This window comes from Macrobrachium nipponense, chromosome 9 (assembly GCF_015104395.2).
Source record: "Macrobrachium nipponense isolate FS-2020 chromosome 9, ASM1510439v2, whole genome shotgun sequence".
NCBI classification, from domain to species: Eukaryota; Metazoa; Arthropoda; class Malacostraca; order Decapoda; family Palaemonidae; genus Macrobrachium; species Macrobrachium nipponense.
In genome coordinates, this window is record NC_061110.1 from 102,568,491 (window position 1) to 102,581,012 (window position 12,522).

The window sequence follows — 12,522 nt, forward strand, 5'->3', positions numbered from 1 at the left end:
TAAATCCTCTTTTTATTTCCTGACTTTTTTCTTTAATGTAACCTTCTTGTTTTCTGAACTATCGTTAGTTTTGGGATTTAGTTTCATTTTTTATTATTCATTGCAATGTTTTAATATCCTCTAAACTCACATCTATATCTGCCAGTTTTTGAACACACATTAAAAAAAAAGTACTGAGGCTAGAGGGCTGCAAATTGGTATGTTGATCATCCACACTCCAATTATCAATCATACCAAATCGCAACTCTCTAGCTTAGTTAGTTTTGATTTTATTTAAGGTGAAAGTTAGACATAATAGCAGCGTTATGGGTTCCAGCAACATAGACCACCACCGGACCGTGGCTGAGTCATGGGCCGCGGCTGAAAGTTTTATGGCCAAAGAGTAATTAGTAGGCAGGGTGATAAGAAATAATCTTAATATTTTTTTTGTTTTTGTTTTGTTACTTAATCACTTTTCTATTCTTTTTTAAGTCGTGACTGTTGCAGTTGGAACTGGAATATAAAATTTAGGCCAATGGCTGGAACTTATAAGGTCATTCAGCGCTGAAAGGGGGAATTGAGAGTAAAAATTTTAAAGGTATAACACGAGGAAAACCTCGCAGTTGCACTATGTAACATTTGTTAGGATAGGGTGCAAAGTAAGTTGGAAGAAAGAGAATATGAACGGAGGTACAGTAAAGGGAATGGAATGGTTAGCAGCTAGGGGCCGAAGGGACGCTGAAATGAACCTCAAGTAATGCCTACTGTGCACCGCGTGAGGTGCACTGACGGCACATTCCCCGCTAATGGGGATCATAACTCACGGCAGTGGTTCGTTTTAAAATGATGATAAATTTTAATACTTAAAAAAAAGCATTTTAGCTTTGTTATACTTAATTACCTGGGTTAATTTTCTACATGACGAGGCGTGATTAAAATTTTTAATGAAAACTATTTTTATAGTAATTAAGCTACATTGTTGCTGTAGCAGAGATTACATTCTCCATAGCTCTTTCAAATGTATGATAGACACGAGGTCTGACATATCCATATAAAGAGGCCATTAAAAACAAAATATGAAAGATTGTTTTTTTTCATCGCTCACCTGGCGTCACGAAAGATGGTAAGAGTTGGAAAAATGAGAGAATAGAAATGAAATATAACGAAATATAAGTTAATGCACTGTACACTACGAATAAATAACATTCAGAGATAAACGAAATATAAATAAATTTGTGGTACATGAAATTTCGTTGACTTAGACAAGAAACATAATTCGATTTGATAATTTAGGTTTAAAGGAAACTATTGATGAATTTTCGAATCTTTCTAAATTATTTTAAGAAACCTGAACAGGGGATAACTCATTATATATATATATATATATATATATATATATATATATATATTATATATATATATATATATATATATATATATATATATATATATATATATATATATTACCAAGTTACGACATTCAAGTGCCGATTGTGTTGCTGACACACACACATACACACACACACACACACACACACCACACACAAACACACGCACACACACACACACACACACACACACACACACATATATATATATGTGTGTGTGTGTGTGTGTGTATTATACGCATGTATGTATGCATGTGTGTCCGTATGTGAGGAAGATTATTCAGCAGTTATTACGACGAAAAGAAGAAAAAATCCTATAAAAATTGAAGAAAATTCCAACTTAACAGAGAACAAAGGTATAATTATTTTCCATTGAGAGATAATTAGTTGCCTTTTCTCTCATTCAACTTTCTCTTCATAACATTTCTCTGAATTTTTCCCCCAGAAATAACTTTTCTTCCTTTCATGGCCAACGAGAGAGAGAGAGAGAGAGAGAGAGAGAGAGAGTGCATGCGGGTAATCCAAGAATTAGAGAATGACAGGCAGACAGAAGATGTAATAAATTCGTTTTTAATTTTGTGGACATCTCCTTTCAAGCTCGCTAATCAATTTCCACTGCAATTGAATGTTGAGGGAATTAATGTGGCATTTATATTTAAATTAGTAATTCATTCGTTTGTAGGTTAAAAAAAAGACCCTTGTAACTTATAAATCGAGCTGTTCACAGTCTGACATTCTAAGCCTGGCACAGTTTTGTTATTGTATTATTGTTGTTGTTGTTATTATTATTATTATTATTATTATTATTATTATTATTATTATTATTATTATTATTATTATTATTATTATTATTAAAAATACTCAAAGTAGCATGATTCTTGAAATGGAGAAACAAATCCACAGTTATGTATTGGTAGAAATATATTAAAAAATAAATCTAAACAGAGAGCTTTCCGGAATCTGTTTGATTCCCCTTTTCAATCACGAAAGCTCACTGTTTAATTTTCAGATATATTTGTACCCCATAATTGTGGATTTGTTCCTATATTATTATTATTGATTATTATTTAAAAGGCAAATCACTATTTTAATCTGTAATACAGAATTCTTCAAGCGCCAGTACCCAAGTACAGAAAGCACCCTAGTACGGAGGACGAAATACAGAGGAGATAAAGGACAAAGTACAAAAGTGAAATAACAAAATAAAAATGAATTCGATGAATATCAAAGTAAAAGAAGTAAAATAAATAGCCAATAAGCCACGGATGCAGGGTCATATTACACTGTTCAGCTAAAAGGGATTTGCACAAAATGGTAGGGGTGTAAGAATACTACCACCGTAGGTCCTGCGTGTCGTAAAAGGCGACTAAAAGGACAACTGCTGCCTTGCAGTCTTACTTTTGTAGTAAAAGGCTAGGCCCACCGCCAATAACTGTGGAAACTGCTGTCTTGCAGTCTTACTTTTTAGTAAAAGGCTAGGCCCACCGCCAATAACTGTGGAAACTGCTGTCTTGCAGTCTTACTTTTTAGTAAATGGCTAGGCCCACCGCCAATAACTGTGGAAACTGCTGTCTTGCAGTCTTACTTTTTAGTAAATGGCTAGGCCCACCGCCAATAACTGTGGAAACTGCTGCCTAGCAGGTGGACTTTTTAGTCAAATGTTAGGCCCACCGCCAATAACTGTGTTTGATGACAGCAAGGGCATGCAGTCATAAAAACCCCTGTGCCAAATAATAATGCCTGATGTTAGAAGGAAAGGTGCATCAGGCAACCGACCCCTTAGTGTAGGAATAACGGTGGGAAAGAAGAAGAAGACATTTTCTGAAACTCCAACAATTCTGCAAGATGAGAGGGTTATTAAACATTACTTCAAGAATGAACATTATATTCCTAACTTACGTGAAGTGGTGTTCGTAATTAAGAATCATACTAAGTACTACTTATACTAGCAAGGATCAAATAAAAAGGACACAAATTAAACACGTTCAGTTATAAGTGGAAACACAATATAATCGAACAGAAAGATAGACTAAATTCAGTACAGCAAATAAATTAAAACCTGATTAAATCTACGGTCAAATAGAGCCTTGTTTCACCAATTAAAATTGAAATAAATACGCTATATTTCATTAGACACTAGCTGACCAACCCGCTGCTGCCTGGGAAATCTCTGATTGCACCCGGTAAACTCTCTCTCTCTCTCTCTCTCTCTCTCTCTCTCTCTCTCTCTCTCTCATTCCTGTTAAGATAATTGCTTCTCACTCCCACTTCCTATTGAGGCTGAACTTGGACTTAAAGGGCTTCAGGATGGTCACTATTCATCTCAGCAACCTCGAAAACTATTTTCACCAACGAAAATTAAAATAAATACACTATTTTATTACAAAATTATTTGTCTGTACTGTTTAACATGCACATTAATTTTATTTTTAAAATTTTCATTCAAATGAATAAATAATAAATATCCTATCCTAGAATTCCTGTATCTTTAACTCAACGAGAAACACCTTTTTCAGACCTTTTTAGGCTTTTCCATAGACCTTTCCTACCCTACCAACAACAACAACTACAACAAAGTATCTTGAACTGTTTGGTATCGAACCTCACATAAGAAACCCAACGCTAAGATGGATTTAATTGTAGTACATCCAGCACTACGTGAAGGACCATGATTACGAAACTTTTAGAATAATATGCACAAATGCACAATAAGCCTAAGGCAGTACAAGTACCAGCCGATAGGTAAAGGACTTGAGTTGAAGCTATGGAACTTTAACTTGAAGGATTTCAATTTGAAGTTTCCTGAAGCCTAAATAAATACGAAAGGGACTTGAAACACCAACTTTCACCACAAGATCTTGCAACATCAGCATGCACTCATTGTCGCCAACTACTCAGAATTTATCTACAAACTTTTCCTTAATGTCAAAGTAAGCGGAAGGAAATTAATCTTATTAATATGAATGATTCTTACTTGGAGGAAATTCAATAAAAAAAATTCTCCTCTAAGAAATACTTCTCTTTTATACGAGGTCCGTATATTATTTTTTTTAAAGATTCTTACCGATTCTTTTATTTAAAATGAGATGTGAATCTTATGAATGATTTGTATTTTTTCTAAATAACTAAGCAAGCATTTTGGTTACGTTTTATTTGTGCCAGAAATTGGTTCTTCAGTGTACAATATTTCACGTATATTATATTAGAATATGTCAATGGAAGTTTACATCCCTCTTGAGTATAGATATTTATACACAACATTTTAAAACTTGACCCTTATTCAGTTGACCTCATCGTTTTACAACAAGAAACAGGACATTAATTTTACAGCACGGAAATTTAAAAAAAATCCTTTCACTGAATTTCTAAAGTTAGTTATATATCTGCCTTTATTCTTTCATGTTCGTATAATGAATTTAACATAAAAATTGTTACTTACAGTAATTACTAAATATTATTAGATATTTCCTGGCACTGAGTTTCTGAATGCGGTAATAAGTCTGCTTTTATGAATTTATCTTTGAGTAATGAATTTCTGACAAATCTGTTACAAAGACCTTTACAGAATCGCCCTAGAGAGAGAGAGAGAGAGAGAGAGAGAGAGAGAGAGAACGGAAATTCCCTTCGCCAATTCATGAGCAAAACAAGACCATTAGTGACGTCATCTTCGTATCGTGAAAGTCAAAATGGCGGATTCCCGTCGATCCCAAGGGACAGGGAAAAGAAGATTGCTGTAGAAGGGGCGGGAAGGAACGAAACAAAATAATAATACAATAAATAAAAAAAACATTTAAGAAGGGTCGAAAGTAAAGTCAAAATCAAGAAGGGAAATTCAGAGAGGCTAGTCAAAATGAAAAAAAAATAAACAAAAAATACACGCACACTCACACACAAGTAAAAAATGCGCCGAAGAAACATTGAGTTTTCTGTACAGCGTCAAATGCTATACGCAACTCTCAGCCATAGCTCATGAAACTTTCAGCCACGGCCTATTGGCACCTGTAGCGTTGCCAGACGCATGAGCAGGGCTAAACTTAACCTTAAGTAAAATAGAAACTACTGAGGCTAGAGGGCTGCAATTTGGTATATTTGATGATTGGAGGGTGGACGATCAACATACCAATTTGCAGCCCTCTAGCTTCAGTAGTTTTTAAGATCAGAGGGAAGACAGCAAAACTGCGGATGGACAGACATAGCCATATCAATAGTTTTCTTATGCAGAAAACTAAAAAAAGGTGAAAATACTCTTAAATATAAAGAAAATGCAGGAAGAGTTTTTGTGATCAATTTTTAACAGTTGGCAACACTGCCTTGACGTCATCAACCTCCCGATTAGTCGGCTTCATTAATGTTTGTGCCAATTGTTTTCTGTTTTGGAATTCCTTCCCTTCTGTCTTTTGAAGAGGTTTATTTAATCTCCACTTTCTCTCGTCCTTGTAGTATGAACTTGTGTTTTTTTTTAATCTTCGAAATCTGGTCTTAAAGGGGCATTTGGAAGGAGAAAACTTAGTCTAGTAGAATCGAAATACCCTTTCCCTTGTGCACTAAATGATTGGAAATATATGCATACTTACATACCTACATACATACATGCATACACGCACACACAATATATATATATATATATATATATATATATATATATATATATATATATACACACACACAAACACACACACACACACACAGAACACCACCGTACCCCTGCGTCTGGAAAACACTGGTTCCTTTCCAACACCTCTTCAACATCAGCCGCCATTACGACTCGTGGAAGTCCTAAATGCGTAGGATGCTAATGCACTGTGTTCAGAGTCCTACATGGTGGATTAACCGCTTCCCTGAGGCCAGTAGGAATCTCTCTTTAACAGCTGCAGGATTTTAGTCAACAAAATAGTAGGTTTGCTGCTGCGTGTGGTATGAACGTCGGCCTAATGGTCCGGCATGGGATTTGTGGTTCCGTTTCTTGTGCACATGTTTGAAAAATAATAAAAGACAGACAGACAGACAGATATTGTTTGTTATGTGTGAATGTATACACATTTGTAGGGATTATTTTTACTTGCCATTTATGTTCATCTTATTTCAATTTTAATACAGACAGACAGATTTAAATGCACTCCATAAACCAAAATGAGATGAAGACGTTTCGAAAAGTTCAACAGACGCATCCTTTATTTTGTCGTTCAGTTACCAATGCAATTAGCATACAATTTATCATCCATCATTATCACATTAATTAACTCTTTTTTTTTTTTTTTTTTTTTTTTTTTCCTTTTTTTTTTTTTTTTTTTTTTTGCATCCACTGGAATCGTTGAGTCTCTGATTAGTAGTTTATTTTAACCAGTTCAGTGGAATATGAATAAGATTCGAAATGTGTTTAAGGATGAATATAGCTGACCTGTTTTCCATCTAAATTTTGTCCATGTGGCATATTTAGAAGTCGAGTTTATAGTGAAAATGAAAAGGTTTATTTGAATATTATCTGTCAACGTCACAAGATTTGACTCTTTGTTCTGTTGGTATACAAGCATTTGCTCTCTCTTGTACTATATTCTGTTGGTATTTTAGTTATAACTGATAAAGACAATCTTCTAAAACAATGGAAAAGTCGTTTCGATAATATCAAACTTTATAGGATCATGAAAATGTTAAGTGTTTTTAATCGCGACCGAACCCTAAATATGAATTGTTAAAAAAAAGAAAAAAAATCATAATCCGAAATAGCAAAAAAAAAAAAAAAATGTTTCAAGGAATAAGGAGAAACATTACGATAATCTCGAACTTTATAGGATCATGAAAAATTTCATTCTTTTTCAAGCACGACCTACCTCTGAGTATTAATTGTTTAAGCAAAAAAAAAAAAAAAAAAAAAAAAAAAAAAAAAAAAAAAAAAAAAAACATACACGCATACAAAATGAATTTGCAAAATGTTTTGCAACGGAAAACAAACCTAGAGAAAGGATGCAGTAGAAGTACTATCCGAATTATTCAGGATCTTCCGCTGTTGCGACAGTATAGTGGGGACGCCACGGTGTATCAATCAGAATTATTTAGCACTCAGACTATCTGACTTCCGGGAACCGCGAAAATTGGGTTCTTCGGGGACTCGCTAGTCTCTTTAACTTTCGGCTGTGGGTGTGTTAATTAAAAAAGACCCGAATTCTTTTTGTCATCAACAAGAGTACGTCAGGAAGGATGGAAATAAAAACGGAGCGATGACAGAAATGTCGAAGGCAGTAACGAAGAATAGCAAGTGATCCCTCCGGGGATGCGATGAATTAATTCCGGTGCGAATAGGTCTCATTAGAGCGGAAGCAGTTTGAGAGATGTTATTGACGAAGGAAATGCTGACCAGCATTGCTAATGAAGTAGAAATGGAAAAAGGCAAGAGACGCATTGATAACGGAAGCCTTGTATTCGGATGCAGATGGCAATGACATATAAAAAAAATTTTTCTTAGATACTGCATAGATCATCATACTCTAGAAAAATCCCGATATGACAAAAGATCATGCTTCTCTTTTGAGGTGGTTGACTTAATATATAGCCTTAGTTACGATCTAGTTGTCTTTTACCTCAAAACGAAATATAGTATGAACTCACATTAAGTTTGAGGAAAGTACAGAGAGACAGGAGAGGAGAATATTTCTTTCTTGACTGATCTAAATAATTTTCAAAGTAATTCTGGAAATGACGAGCAAGAAAATAAGGCTTCAAATAATTCTTTCAGAAGTCAGATTTCTCCATTACTCTCTTGACAAGGCGTGATCCAACCTCCAACTTACTCGGGGCGCGTGCTAAAATGAAAATTAATACGCTCTATATTTATTAGAAATAATTGTTCTGTATTGGTTAACATTCACATTATTTATTTTTTACATTTTCATTCTAATGAATCATAAATATCCTATACTAAAATTCCTGTATCTTTAACTCAACTCGAAACACTTTTTCAGACAATTTAGGCTCTTTCATAGGTCTTTCCTACCCCCCAACAAGACCAACAATAACAAAATAGCTTGTAGGCTTACTCCCCGAGTAAGCGGAAACTCCCAATAGAATGAAGAGAGGCTGAGCCAGTCGGGAATAGCAGCAGCAGAGAAGGAAGGGTTCCTACCAAATTCCGGAGAAGGTCGGTTTCGCCAGAGTGGTTATTCAACCTCATTACCTCAAAGAATCAGGATGTCAGCCTCCTTCTGCGTCATTTGTATGAGGAAGCTGCCGTTCCTCCAGTCTTTTGAAATATCAGTTGGAAGTCAAATCACTTCTTGAAGAATGTGGTTAGAAACGATCGTATCTTCTCTCGCCAAGGGGTTGCCTTGGTACAATTTCAGACATCTAAATAGTCAGTTATATTACGTGCTGCGTCGGGTTTATCAGTGTTCACATATATAGTAAGGATACTGTGGTTAACTTATACACACACACAGTCATATAGTATATATATATATATATATATATATATATATATATATATATATATATATATATATATATATATATATATATATATATATACACACATACACACATGAATTTCTATCACATCACCGTGATTCATATACAAGCATTAAGCTACAAATATCCTTTTGATATCCAATTAACTCTACCTCGGAATTAATATATTTTCATATATGTTAACCGAAGGGGATTTTTGTAGTTGATAATTAATTTCATCCTCTCGTGAATTCCAACCAGCGGACAGAGGAGAACTCAGGACTTCAGTGAAGTCACAGGCTCGGCCACCAAGTGAGGATTGGGTGTTAAAGGACATTTGTAGCTTAGTTTTAGTGTGTGTGTGTGTGTGTTCGTGTGGAAGTTATTCATACTTTCCTGCAGCGACAATCTACGTCATCCCTTCGACTTCTCAGCAAGAGCGCAAAATGCCTCCATCTTTCCGATGGGAAAACGAGAGAAGAGAACACTCTCAAAAGCGCCATCTCGGCGACACCGGGAATTCGTCGACAGAATTCCCGTTCTGAAATTCATAAACGACGCGAGGCCATTAACTCAATGAACATCAAATACTTGAACTCGGTGGGAGGAGGATGGCTGTCGATCCCCTGCGAGTGTTTTCGGGTTTAGGAGGGGAAGTGGAGATAAGTGGGATAAGAAGGGAACGATGATTCAAAGGAACGGCGTGAATGGAGGATGATGATGATGATGATGATGAGATAGAACAGAGGAGATGCGAAGTGGAGAAAGGTAGAGAGTTAAAGAAGGTGGAGGTGAGGAGGAAATGAAGAGATTATGTAGGAAGTGAGAGGATGTCAACAAGAGAAGAGTTGACCAGGAAATATAACGTGGAAAATGATTAAGAATTACTAAAAGGAGAAATGAGAGAAAATACAATGAATGTGTGGGAGAGATGGAAGAGAGTGTTCAGGAAAACACGGCTAATAAGAAAGGGAATTAAAAAAAAATACGGAGAAAGAGGAGATAGGAATAGATTGAGACATAGATTAAGGAAGATGAATAATTGAGATAGGAAAGAGCGTTATTAATATGAAAGCTAGAGGTAGAAAAGACTTGAAAGGGAATAGTAGATGTGTAGGAAAAAGTGATAGAAAGTGTACAAGATAAAGTGCTGAGAAAGAGACATAGTAGAAAGGGAAACAGGACATGAGAGAGAAGGCTTGGATGGAGTAAGGAAGAAAACGATGGAAATCTTGTTAAATTATTTTTCTTTGGAACAATTAGTTCTCTTGACACAAAAATTCTTACATGAAAAATTTTATGTTTCGTCTAAAGTAAGACTTTTCTGTATTCCGTTCTTTTTCTGGCTCTTTCTTTTATTCCCTTAAGTGTTGGGGGCCGGGATGTTTGCACTGAATTCCGGAAATTTATTTAAAAGTATAAGAGAGAGAGAGAGAGAGAGAGAGAGAGCGCCTCAGTGGCGTGGTCGGTTTGGTCTTGGCGTGCCACCTCGGTGGCATTCAATTGAGGTGTGAGAGATGTGTATTCCTGGTGATAGAAGTTCACTCTCGACGTGGTTCGGAAGTCAAGTAAAGCCGTTGGTCCATTTGCTGAATAACCAATGGTTCCACGCAACGTAAAAACACCTCACAAACAATAAAGTATAACAGGAAGTTGGTTTTTAGCGAATCAGCCAGTGGTCGAAGCGACAGAATGACTCGATTCCATAGATATATCAATCTCATCAAGACCTGTTTTGATGCTACTGTCAAAACACGAGGCAATATATTCGCTTTCAAAGTTATATCAACCATCTCTGGGCCCGTTTTGATGTTCTTGTCGAAAAACAAGGACATATGGTGCCAAGGCGTTAAGATAAAACCGGACCCGATAGTATTCTAAAGCTACAGTGATGAAGCGTTGTGATATCGCCTACAAGTTCAGTTCGATTAAATACAGTTGCATGTTGCAAGGAAGAACTTTGTCGTTATGCAGGAAGATCAATGGGTCGTGATAATGTATTGTACAGACCGAATTAAGTTTAAGTTTAAGGTATCTTGCTTCAGCGTGTTTCTTTGATTACACTATATTTACGCGGCCAGAAAAGGCGTCATAATTTTATGGTATAGGGTGGCCCAAAAGTAGGTCTACAGTATCCACTTTATTTGCTTTTGATTTAGATTTTTTGCCATGGCTTCCACTTTACAGTACCTGTAAAAATAAAAATAAAAAATTATAAACCGAAAAGGGAACCTGACAAAATCAAGTAAATTAACATAGAATAATGGTTTCATATTTTTTCATAATTAAAATCTTAACTGTTAATATATGAATGCGAAATAGATAGTTGAATAACTGCAAACCGACTTTTAGGCCACCAATATCTGTGTTTGTTTTTTTACTTATTTCCATAAGCTAAATGTATATATAAGTTAGGCGAAGCAATAATTTTGATAAACCTTCAGTTGTAGTCCAAGTGTGTTAAATTATTGGTATGTATCCTTCTAAGCAACGGCAAATTAAAGAGAGAAGCATTTCCAGGCCTCCAACAACCGGGCGATAAAAAAAATCACTTAAAATAAAAATCACGACGAAGGGAAGACGAAAAAATGATTGACAGGTGCTGTCAATCGGAAGTGTAGGTGAGATATAGGACATGCATGAATTGGAAGTGGGGGGGTGGGGGATCCCTTTGCGTAAGTTTTGGTCATATTAAATACACCAGTCTAGAAAGGTGAAGGGCAAACAGATGGACTGATGTCCTGCGTGCTGTATGAGAATCATACAAAATACATTTCCTTCGGACGAAGCAACAAGGTTGAGTAGGAATAGGGTTTCCATAGTCTAAAACATTGAACGTGAGATCAGTCATCAATAAAGACCGTACGAGTGTATCATTCAGTGCGAAAGGTCACCAGTGCTTGTGCTATATTCTGCAAGACAGAACAAATGAATATTGAGATGATGTACAACGAAAGGGTTTCGAATAAAGTGTTACTTTTGCTCTTTCGTCGTGTTATCTTGGTTTTAATTTCCGCCGTGTAAGATATTTTTTTCGTAACATTCAGTCTGATTTTGACTCGTGTATTTCGTTCGTACCTCGACAGCTGAGCTTTGAAGATAGTCGTCTTTAATAAAATATTTATGTCCCTGTTGGAAAAGCTAAATCAACTCCGTTTTCTAAACTAAGAATTTCATATCATCTTTTTGTTTGCAGTACATCGACTTTTGTTCACTTTTCTCCGTTCATTAATGGAATAGATAAGATTGTAGATATGTCTGTCTTCAGTCACTGAAATGAAAAGGTGGCTTGAATATGTCTTCCTTCGAAGACTTCATAAGTAAATTAATTCAATTTAGCTCTTTAAGTTTTGAACAAATAGCTAATAATAAACGCGAGGACACGTGGAAAAGACATTCTACTTTTTCGTTCCAAAATATTGTCTAAGATGTTGTCTTAAATGGAGTGTAACTGAATACACACTGATAACTTAGTAAACATGCAACGTATCTCATAACCAAATATTGGCAACTTTCAGCAAATGAATGATTTGGGGAAATCTTTTATTATTATCTGTCTGCTCAAGGGAGTAAAAGAGATTCCTTGCATTAGGGGAGTTCATTGTGTACCTTAAGGGTATCAGATGATGAGGTGGAGGACAAGAGGAAATGAGATACGAATAGGAGACAGAAATTGGAGATCTCGCGAATGGTCGGGAGCCACGAGGAAAAAAAATAA